The sequence below is a fragment of the Stegodyphus dumicola genome, chromosome 3 (assembly GCF_044657685.1).
Source record: "Stegodyphus dumicola isolate Sdum_Otavi_A_Nest chromosome 3, ASM4465768v1".
NCBI classification, from domain to species: domain Eukaryota; kingdom Metazoa; phylum Arthropoda; class Arachnida; order Araneae; family Eresidae; genus Stegodyphus; species Stegodyphus dumicola.
The window spans coordinates 6,726,748-6,738,453 of NC_140770.1; positions in this window are offsets into that span (position 1 = coordinate 6,726,748).

Genomic DNA, 11,706 nt, shown 5'->3' on the forward strand with positions numbered 1-11,706 from the left:
TAGAGAAACTTAGCTTCGCAACAACAAAGATAACGCCTTCATTTATTATTGCCAATTAAATCATGCTTAATCCTTTCTGGAATTTTTTCGAGGAAATAAGTGTTTAAGATTTGCTTCGTAATTTTTAATACAGATATTTTGACCTTTTTATGTATTTTTGCCTTGTCGCGAAGTGAGAACTGAATTAATTGAATGAGAAGTACTCAATCGTCTGTGAAAAACTGAATATTTTTTGTTTTGTTTGCTTAATTTATTTTACACATCGTTTTAGCTTTATTATGGTATTGGAATAGAACATGTGGCAACGATTAGCTAATTCTATTCTTTAAATGATATTAATTTTGTGCATTATGAGTTATAATATGAACGAAATATAATACTGTTAAGCGAACCTAACGCCAGTGTCGCTATGGTAAACAAAAAGAGTGAATTTTAAAGAATGCATTTATTCTATTGTGATTTATGCGCTGTCGGCGAAGTAGATTTAATTCAATCCAATAAGTTTAAATGAAATGGAAGAAAAAATGCGTATAATTTGATATTCCGTACAAGGAAGTCATGTGGTGTACACATCAGATTTTTTTTAACTCATTACCCCCTTCCCGTGCCATTAAACTGTATGAAACTTGAGCCCAAGTGTTATGGGCTAGAACGTAAATGCCTATCTAATAGTCAATTTTGCGCAATACTGCTGGAGTGGAAGTAAACTTGATTGATTCTTAGATGTTATAAATATAATACATTTGGTAATAAATAAAAGTTTCAAAATTATATTTCATAAATAAACAACACTTCAAGTACGTAAACTGTAATCCTTAGTGGAAGTAAACTTTAATCCTTCTGCCTTTTGCGGATATTATAAATATATTACATTTTTAATATATAATTTTAATAAAAATTATGTAATAAAGAATCATGATTAACTCTGATACTGATAGGAACTAACGTTCGATTACGACCGTGAAATTAGGATTTTAAAGTTCACGAGAGTTCGCGAAATTTACGTTTGGGACAAAATCTTCATCACGAGTCAGACTCGTTAAAGCGCGGAAAGAGGTTAAACATATTCTAGTGATTTGAAATAATATGTGGAATTTTCGGTATTATTATTAATTAAATATTATTAATATAAATATTTTGATTATTATTTATTTAATCGATATAATTTATTTAATTATTAATCATGTATTTATTATTTTGATATTATTTATTTCAAATTATTATTATTTAACTGTGACCGTTACGACGATGACTTCGCACGCTGCAGTGTCTAGATATGGCCTCCGAATCATGATAATGTGAGTTCTAGAACCATATCTAGTCAACTAAAACTGTGTCAAATCTGACACATGAATCACTCAGAAAGAGTAATTGGCATTGTGACGTCTCTCAAAAGAAGTTCATAATAAATTTAATTAAAAATTAATTGCAATTGTCATTACATGACCAGGGGCCTCTAAACCTGGTCGCAAGCACTGATCTATTAGAAAGTTTGTCATTGTACTATATGATAAAAAATCTAGGTTTGTTTAGAGAATCTAAATCATACAAATTCTAGGTTTGTTAATAGAAATTTACAGCATCGATTTTGTTTAAATCTTAATTTTTGTTTCGTATATGTTTAATTAATTTTGACTTCGGAAGTTTAGTTTTCCACACAAAACTTGTCCAAAATATGAAAAACCAAAACTTTAGATTTCAGATAAAAATAAATATGAAGCTGTGTTCTTTTCCTTTACGCTATTATTATTATTACTTTTAATAAATATTTAGGAAGCAAAATTTACAATTTATTTATTTATTACTGTTATTGCCTTGGGGATAAAAAATTTAATTTTGCTTGAAAAACTATATTGGCCTGTCGGCTGTTTTCGGATTGTGCATTTGTGCCTGTATGCAGCATGAGTATGTCTGAGGTGTGTTTACCGATTGTCCTAGTTTTTCAAACACTGTGTACTGCATCAGCTTGTAACTGTAACTGGTTGAGAACGAACGCGAGAGGTTCGGCATTCTAATAAATACCCTAAACACGATGAAATGTTTAGTAATTTTCAGTTGGAAACTCCAAAATTCCTGGGAAATAGTTTGAAAAATATATCAAATTTTCCATTCAGGATATCCAGAAGTTCGTTATAGCTGCTTTTACAAATGTTCGCTATAGACGTTCAAAATTACATCATTAGATGGGATCCAAAAAGTTCGTTCATTTTCCGGACTCTTCGTCTACTGCATCAGCTTGTCACTGTAACTGGTTGAGAACGCACCTGAAAGGTTCGGTATTCTAATAAATACCCTAAACACGATGAACTAAAGGTTTAGTAATTTTCACTTGGAAACTCCAGAAATTCTGGAAAATAGTTTGAAAAATATATCAAATTTTCCATTCAAGATATCCAGAAGTTCGTTATAGCTTCTTTTACAAATGTTCGCTATAGACGTGCAAAATTACATCATTAGACGGGACCCAAAAGTTTGTCATTTTCCGGACTCTTCATTTACTGCATCAGCTTGTCACTGTAACTGGCTGAGAACGCACGCGGTATTCAAGAGAAATAAAGCTTATCTTTTACAAGGTATTCCAGAGAAATGAAGCTTATCTTTTACAAGGTATTCAAGAGAAATGAAGCTTATCTTTTTACAAGGTATTCAAGAGAAATGAAGCTTATCTTTTACAAGGTATTCAAGAGAAATGAAGCTTATCTTTTACAAGGTATTCAAGAGAAATGAAGCTTATCTTTTACAAGGTATTCAAGAGAAATGAAGCTTATCTTTTACAAGGTATTCAAGAGAAATGAAGCTTATCTTTTACAAGGTATTCAAGAGAAATGAAGCTTATCTTTTAGATCAGTGGTTCTCAACTTTTTGACTAATGCGTACCATCTAAACAAAAATTGAAAACCCTTTAGTTACCACCACTCTTGAACAAACTTCAGATCGCATAAATTTACGAGTGCTAGAGAAAAACTCAATCAGGATATTGGGGTTTTATTTTTTGAATTTAATATTTAAAAATACTTTGCTTCTTTGTGTACAACCTATTTTTCTCTTGCGTACCACAAGTGGTATACGTACCACCAGTTGAGAGCCCCTGTTTTAGATCATTGACACTAATGTGTCAATAGTCTAAAACAGGTAATAATTTTAGTAATCTAAAATAATAATTTTAGTAATCTTAGATAATAATTTTAGTAATCTTAAATAATAATTTTAGTAATCTTAAAAATCTAAGATTACTAAAATTACGATAATAATTTTAGTAATCTTAGATAATAATCTTAATCATATTACGATAATTATGGTTCAAGAAAAATGACCTAACATAAAAATCAAACCAATGACACGTTTCCGTTTAAAATAAGCACTTATAATTACAAATGAGCGACAGACATGTGACATCCTGATCAAAGAATTCTAATGGAATGAAAAAAACCGATTGAAGCTCTTTGTTCTCAATGGAACAATGACTTTTTGGCGACCTAAGGTAGTTTAAAATGTGGCATGGTGTTTTCGTTATTTTAATACCCAAACAGTTTGAATTTAAGGATTAATAACTTTACAGTTGAAAGTCGCAGAAATTCAGGAAAATAGTTTGAAAAATGCAGAAAACTTTCAGTTCAAGATACGCGCAAACTTCGTTATATCCAATTTTCATGTTTTTTTGAAGTTGGCTATAGACGCATTAAACAACATGTAGAGTAGACGAAATTGGGCGGGTCCAAAAATTCCTTTTGTTATATCCGGGAATTCGCTATAGCGGGGCTTGGCTTAGCGTCATTTTAAAAATCTGCGTTTTATGTATAATTTGAAATTCAGATTTTAAAGTTTCATAAAATAATGATATGATTCATCGAAAATATTTTGTTTTTGATCAAAATTAGGAATTTAATAAACCCAGAAAAGAATCCGAAAGAACAAAAAATAAGAAACCAGGGATTGAAGTTTGTACCTAATTATAAAGATTTTTTGGAAATGCTTGACATTCATTATAAGTGGAGAACTTGGACTGAGAAAGTTGTTCTTAATTGTTCCGAAGTTTCGCTTAAATTATTCCACTCTATTCCAAGAAGTGAAATTCAACTAACTATACTTGGAATTCTTTCAAAAGTTTTCTACACAATTCAAGCAGTAATTAATTTCATTAAGGAAAGTATTTTTTTTAGTATGTCTTAAATTTCATTGCTGCTTTTGGGGACTTTTAAATGAGGCAGAATTTCTTTAGAAAATTTTCGTATTTACCGCACGTTTGCTAGCGAGCTAGCACTATTCAAAGTATTTTGTTTTATTACGGCATGTCTTACTTCCCAGTTGATTCTTCTTCTTCTTCTTTGGAATATGTTTGACTTCCCTTTCAATACGGATTTCCGTGCCTACAGTGCAGAGGACAGTAAATCTTAATCAGAATACAAAGCGGTGTTTCATTTCTCCTGATTGGCTGTTTAAAAATAGACAACACCGTTTCTGATGCTCGAATAGTTAGATGTCACTTCTAGATATTTCTTTCAGTGCAATCGTATAAAGTAATAAAATAAAAGTCCAAATGGAACCAAGTGAAAGAAAATTTCGGTTTATAAGGAATCGCCGTGTAGGGATTTATCTTTATTTTAAATAACCAATTTAATTTTACAGTTCTCTCCTATAAGCCTTCATTCACCTAAATGTCAATGCCAGAATATTTAAATTTGGTAGCGCGCGTGAAGGAACGCAAATTCTACCTTGTGAAGAAATGGTTTAAAAACCGAGGTTCCCTGTAGGAAAGATAGAGAGAGTTAGGCTATTGCCGTTACCTCCGTTGCGTGAGCTTGTACTCCCGGAGGTATTGCTGGTTGACGTGGCTTAAGGGGCTCATACATCTTAAACTCGCTCATGATCTTCGAATATGTGACTGTTGCAAGAATTGAAATATTTTATTTATTTTACAAGCAATTACCTCCAACCTTTTACAGCTGACTATATAATATACTACATAATATACTTTGGAAACTAGTAACCAGAAAGTTTGTGTTGCCACAAATATTTTGGTAATTTAATCCTCTTTGTGACAAAATATTTCGCCACGTTTCCACCTTGTGATATGTGACCAATATGTGACCAATATGGCCAATATGTGACCAATATGTACCAATATGTGACCAATATGTACCAATATGTGACTGTTGCAAGAATTGGGTTTATTTTATTTATTTTAAAATCAATTACTTCCAAACTTTTACAGCTGACTATATAATATACTACATAATATACTTTGGAAACTAGTAACCAGAAAGTTTGTGTTGCCACAAATGGTTTTGTAATTTAATCCTCTTTGTGACAAAATATTTCGCCACGTTTCCACCTTGCGCGCATGATATTTTAAAAATGGCTCGTGGTACATACTTGAAATTGGATGGAATTCTTTATATGGACACTATTTTCTAACTGAACCAAAAATCCGATGAATATTTTAATATTAAAAAATTTTATGCAAGAAAACATTACAGATTTTTTTAATAAAATACATTTTATAAACTCAACTCCAAATAAAATAAAAATTTAACGTAAAATTCTTATAATTTTAGGTTCACAGTAGTTTTCAAATGTTATAAAAGCTATATATTAAAAATGGAATTAAATTATGCAACAGAATGTTTTAAATTGTGCGCGCAACGTGGAAACATGACGAAAAATATTGTCACAAAGCGGATTAAATTATCAAAATATTTGTGGCAACACAAATTTCTGATGACTATTTCAGAAAGCAGCTATATTATGTAGTCAGCTGTAAAAAGCTGGAAGTAATTGCTTTTAAAATAAAGAAGTTATCCCAATTCTTGCAACAGTCAGCTATTCGAAGATCTTATGGATTTTAAGGTGTACGAGTCCCCTTAAATGCATTTACTTGTTGCCACTAGTTTCGAAGTGGGTTTAAGAAACAGGAATTATCTAAGCCCTGAAGCTTAGTTCTACGACTTGTGTATATCCACGAAGTTTAGCTTCGGTCTGTGGTTTCAGTTACCGTCCAAGGGAGGCGTCGAGTTGACGCATTGTAAATTTTAAAGAGTTAGTAAAGAATACTTTTAACACTCTTCCTGTGCAGTTACTGATACGCAGTCGCATGGACGTCCGACCTAAGGTTCTACATCAATCAGAGTTATATGTCCATGCGACGGAAAAGAATCTACCATCCACCTCCAGCGGCATTCACTGAATCATAGATAGAAGTATTACAATGCTAAATTGACAATGTCATCTATACAATAATTGTGACATAGTAATCCGTATGAAAAATAAATATACGATCAATTAATCATTACATTGTCATGGATAGGATCTATGTCGTGGAGAGTGGAACTTATATATCAACCAGTTTTTAAACCTATGTCTTCTTCAATACGTCATAACATCATGTTCTTATCAGTTACACACCTAATGACACATCATTAGGTGTGTAACTGATAAGAACATGATGTTAAGTGTCCGTATTATTTTTGCAGTTATCCACAGAGTAAGCCAGTCACATCAGTTCAGGCAGTTGATAGTTCCATAGCCCAAAGTATATGATGTTGTGTAGGCTATTCTATGTTCATATAAACTGAATTCTAAGTTAACTTTTGATAAATTCGAAGACCCTACAACCGTAAATTTGATTTTAAGAAAATTTTAATGGATTTGGAAAGAGGCTTTTGTCAGTTCGACGCGATTTGTGTTTAGTATTCATTTTCGGTTTCTGTGTTTTTCCTTTTTCGGTCTGTTTATGGTTATAGAACGAATGGGTTTATTGCCTGTCAGGCGGGCAGGGCTGTGCTTCTGTTATTAGACTGACATATTTTGAAGTTCAACCGCAAGTACAGGTTTCTGTAAAATCTATTCGGCAGCTTCGGTGAAACGCCACGAGAAAAAAACGACCCAAACACGCTGATTCTGGCATTAACGGACGCCTCACTTGAATAATTTTGAAACTTTTGTCTTTAAGGGGGCTCATACACCTAAGGTGTATGAGCCCCCTTAAAGACACCCCTTATGATCTTCGAATATGTGATTGTTGCAAGAATTGGGATATTTTATTTATTTTAAAAGCAATTACTTCCACATTTTTACAGCTGACTACATAATATAGCTGCTTTAGAAACTAGTAACTAGATAGTTTGTGTTGCCACAAATATTTTTGTAATTTAATCCGCTTTGTGATAAAATTATTCGTCATGTTTCCACCTTGCGCGCATGATATTTTAAAAATGGCTAATGGTATGTACTTGAAATTTCATGGAATTCTTTAGATAGGCACTATTTTCTAAGTGAACCCAAAATTTCATGAATATTTTAGTATTAATAAAATTTATGCACGAAAACATTACAGATTTTTAATAAAATACATTTTATAAACTCAACTCCAAATAAAATAAAAATTTCACGCGATATTCTTAGAATTTTAGGTTCACAGTAGTTTCCAAATGGTATAAAAGCTATATATTAAATATGGAATTAAACTATGCAACAGAATGTTTTAATCTGTGCGCGCAAGTTGGAAACTTGACGAAAAATGTTGTCACAAAGCGGATTAAATTATAAAAATATTTGTGGCAACACAAACTTTCTGATGACTATTTCAGAAAGCAGCTATATTATGTAGTCAGCTGTAAAAAGTTGGAAGTAATTGCTTTTAAAATAAATACGTTATTCCGATTCTTGCAACAGTCACATATTCGAAGATCTTATGAATTTTAAGGTGTACGAGTCCCCTTAAGTTGCCAGCCGGTTAATTTAAACTCCTAATCTGTTTTGCTCCTTCTAAATACGCGTGTCCAAAAAACCTGCTCCAGAAGAGGACAATTACATTATGCAGAGAAGATGTTAGGGAGAGAGTTGTTAGTACAAGGGCGTAGCTAGAGGGGGCGCGATCGGCACCCGGATGCACAATTTTGGAGCGGCATTATCGAGTAAAATATTACTTTATAGTATTTAGTCATGCAGATAATCGAACTACGAACTTTATACCGAATTAAAGTTAGGAAACATTAATAGTTTTTACTACACACCTTACTTTTTATTTCAACAACTACATATCCCGGTTATATCTTTTCTACTCCGCCGAGGGGTCCACCAGTGGCCGAGCGGTAAAGTCGCTGAACACTGGTAGTTCGATCCGAGGTTCGAATCCCGTGAACGGGCTGGCTGCATGGGTGTTTTCGTGGTTTTCCCCATGTGTAACGGGTATACGAGCCAGTTTCCCTTAGAAAGCCCTCCACGAAGGCATTCCTCCCCTTAGGCAGATAGCCCTCGAGGCTTTGCGTTAATTAAATAACCTAACATAACATAACCTAACCTATCTGCTCCGTCGAAATATTTTAATGCAGATTACGAATATCGACAAAATTATAATTACAAAGACACTAATCAATAATGTAAAATTCCTTGTTTAGACAGAATATTTCGTAAGGATTTGTTTCGTGTTATTGCTGGGGAAAGCGAAACAGGATCGTGGAAGAACATGCCTTTCGAATTTTTGCAGCTTATTCTAAAACAGAATCTCCGGAAGAAAGTTCCAACTGTTCAAACACTAGTGCAAAATTTCCCAGCAGTTGCTGTAAGCTTTGCCGAATGGGAGAAGAGTTTTGTGAATGGAAATAATTTAGAATCTACTTTCCAAGTGTAAATACTTACTTTGAATGTAAGAAATCTTTCTATAATGTCAACATTACAGCAACTGGAGTAATCAAATTGACCTGTCTGTTGTCCATGGAATAGAACAATAACAATAATAATAATAAAAGTAATAATAACAAAGAACACTTGAACTCTCAGCCGATATTGAACAAGCAGGTGTGGAGTCCATTCTGGGTTTCGTGTCTAAATCAAGTTGATTTATTATATTCGAACTTTAAGTTGTAATGACCCATAAAAAGCAAATTCAGTTAAAGTTACTGTAGCCGCCCATTTTTTTTTTTACTAATCGTATGGTCTGAAACTGGTGAGGAGAAAGTGATGCAAATGATTCAATTTCCCAAGAATGCGTTAATAACCGGAAATGAAAAGGATGTCATGGATTAAGCTAACTTGTAATTATCACTTATTTCTACATTTCGACAAACCTATATTTTAATCAGAATACATATTAATAATAACATTACTGTATGTAACAAGGTATCTTCATTTCTACTTTCCTGTAACTGTAATCTCTTCCGTTCTTGTTGTTGTCACTGCAACCCCTGAAGCCTCGAATCATGCGCAAATAATTAGAGAAGGTGCAGCCGACTCGGCGAAATCCTAAATTAAATGACAGTTCGCGTTTATTTTAATGGGTTCTTGTATTAAGATGGTATTACAGTTCAAAGTCAGTAGGGAAAGGTTCAGTGTGACCTTCGCAGGTACTGTGCCCGGGTTTGTCTTTGTTATTAAGATGAAAAGTATCACTAGTGGGGAATCGGGTTTAAAATTTTAGGGAGCTCGTTCTCCGAACGCGTTGAGGAGAGGGTAAATAACCCGAATATTTTTTTAATTTTCAGAACCTGGCTCAAAATCTAGGTAGAAACACGCGCGGAAATGTGGTATTACAGCATTTGTATAGCTTTGTAAACAATACTCACTGGCCGCTAATATGACAGTAGAATAGGATGACGATTTTAAACGTTTAGACAATGGGATGTAATTTGCCGAGGATATATGCAACGTCTCAAGTTACTTAGCAGTTTAAACTAGGAGGATATACGCTAAATTAAAATATTTCACTTTAATTTGAAGATCTATATAAGGAGAATTTGCACTGACTACTATTTTTTTTAAAACAAATATGGTTTAATATTCATTTAAGCTATTAACGTCCCTTAATACATAATTCCTTATACTCTTCCCTATTGAGGATATATATGGAAGAGCTCGAGATTCAGTCGACCCAATTCTGGAGCGAATTAGTATCTATCACATTCGTAGAGGAATTCTTTTTTTCCTCCGCTGCAGTAAAGCCGAAACATTAGCTGTGCCCTTACCGGAAATTGAACCGTTGATTTAGCCGCAGCAGACTATGCATGTTACCAGTCACACTACAACAGCATGCACGGAGAAATACGCTAATTCTTGACATTCTTCCCCACTTAAAGGGTTCCGAACTTGGGGAGAGCTCGAGATCCAGTCGACCAGACCCTTTTGAAAACTAATTAGCATTCACATTTTTATTCTGACGCCTCCGCAGATTATTAGCGAGATTCGTGAAAAATCTGCTATTCTGTCGCCGGAAACGAATCTCAGATCTTCCAGTTTACCACGGTAACGCGCAGGGGTCTTTATAAGTTTCATTATGAAATTTTCTTGATAAATTTTAAATGGCTACCATATTAACGAAACGCACGCCTCATACGTTTTAGAAAGGGAAATAATTCACAACAAAATTTCTCTTTCTTTAAAAAGAATTATTTTTTTTATTATTATTTTCTTTGAGTAATATTTTCTGTTGCTGTAAATTTTACTTTATTCAGCGTTACTATTTTCGGTAGCTAGCGTTAACTAAGTAAAGCTTCGAGCGAAATGAGTTTTACATGTGTGCAGATTTTTTTAACACATATCTGGATGCTTTCGATTATATCATCGAATTACGTACATTTGTAACTCCAAATTACGAACAGTTTTAAGGTCATGAAATTGCATACACATACATAATTATTTTATAGGATCTAACACAACATTTCTACAGAACAACCTATTCTAAGAAGGTTTTTTTTTTAATACTTCATTTCAAGAAACAAGCAATATGTGTACATTTCTTTTTCGAAAAGCTGCGTCAAGAATATACGAAAACGGATAATTTTTCTTTTACAAAAGCTACATTCTGAACGTAAATTAGTTTTAATTTTAAGAAGCATAATTTTTTTCGACGAATGGTATATTCCTTGAGTTATAGAAGAGAAAAGAAATAATTTGCTCACCGTATGCATTTCTGTTTAAGCTGTATGAAGAAAACATGAAAACGGGGTTACTTTTCCGTTTCGCCGGCGCAAATCTCGCCAAACAGACTTTATTGGCGACAACATAAAATAAGTCGCCAGTAAAATTTTCTTATGTGTACACACGTAAAAAAATTTAACGAATGTTAGTTCTAAGAATTTTTTATTTTGAAGGCATAATTATTATCATATCGTTTAAAATTTTGTAAAAAGCCAATAAATAAAGACGATAAATTTGTAAAAAGACATTAATTTAAGAATTTACTATGCTTTCATAGTTCAACATCCTGATTCGCCGATTCATATCACGTGAGCCCAAGTGATCTCATCTCGCATAAACTAAGCGACAAAAATCTAATTCTCTCAGTAATTATCTACATTAATATCAATTTAAATCTTAAATTAAATCTAAATTTAATTATTTTTTTTAAAGTTAAATCTTAATTTAGAATAAAATTTCAAATGCAGGAACTATTTCAATTCGTACAAATAGCTTACTCAGAAATCATGTAAAACCGCAGTGCTTTACTTCGCTAGTGCATTCTCATTAGAATGGATGAATTTAACCTTTTGACTTTCCTATATTTTCGCTTTCGGGTGAGCGGTGTGATTGCCTCCTAATTGACTTAATTACCGCGAATGGCCTTAGGGCATAAAATTGAACTATCTAAGTAAAAATTCTATGTAATTGTATACCAGTATTGAAAGAAAGAATCAATCTGATAAGAAATGCCTGCGAGTTGTTTTGAAAATGAGACGTAAAAGGTTACCAGCGAGGCTATTTGTTTGGCATCAG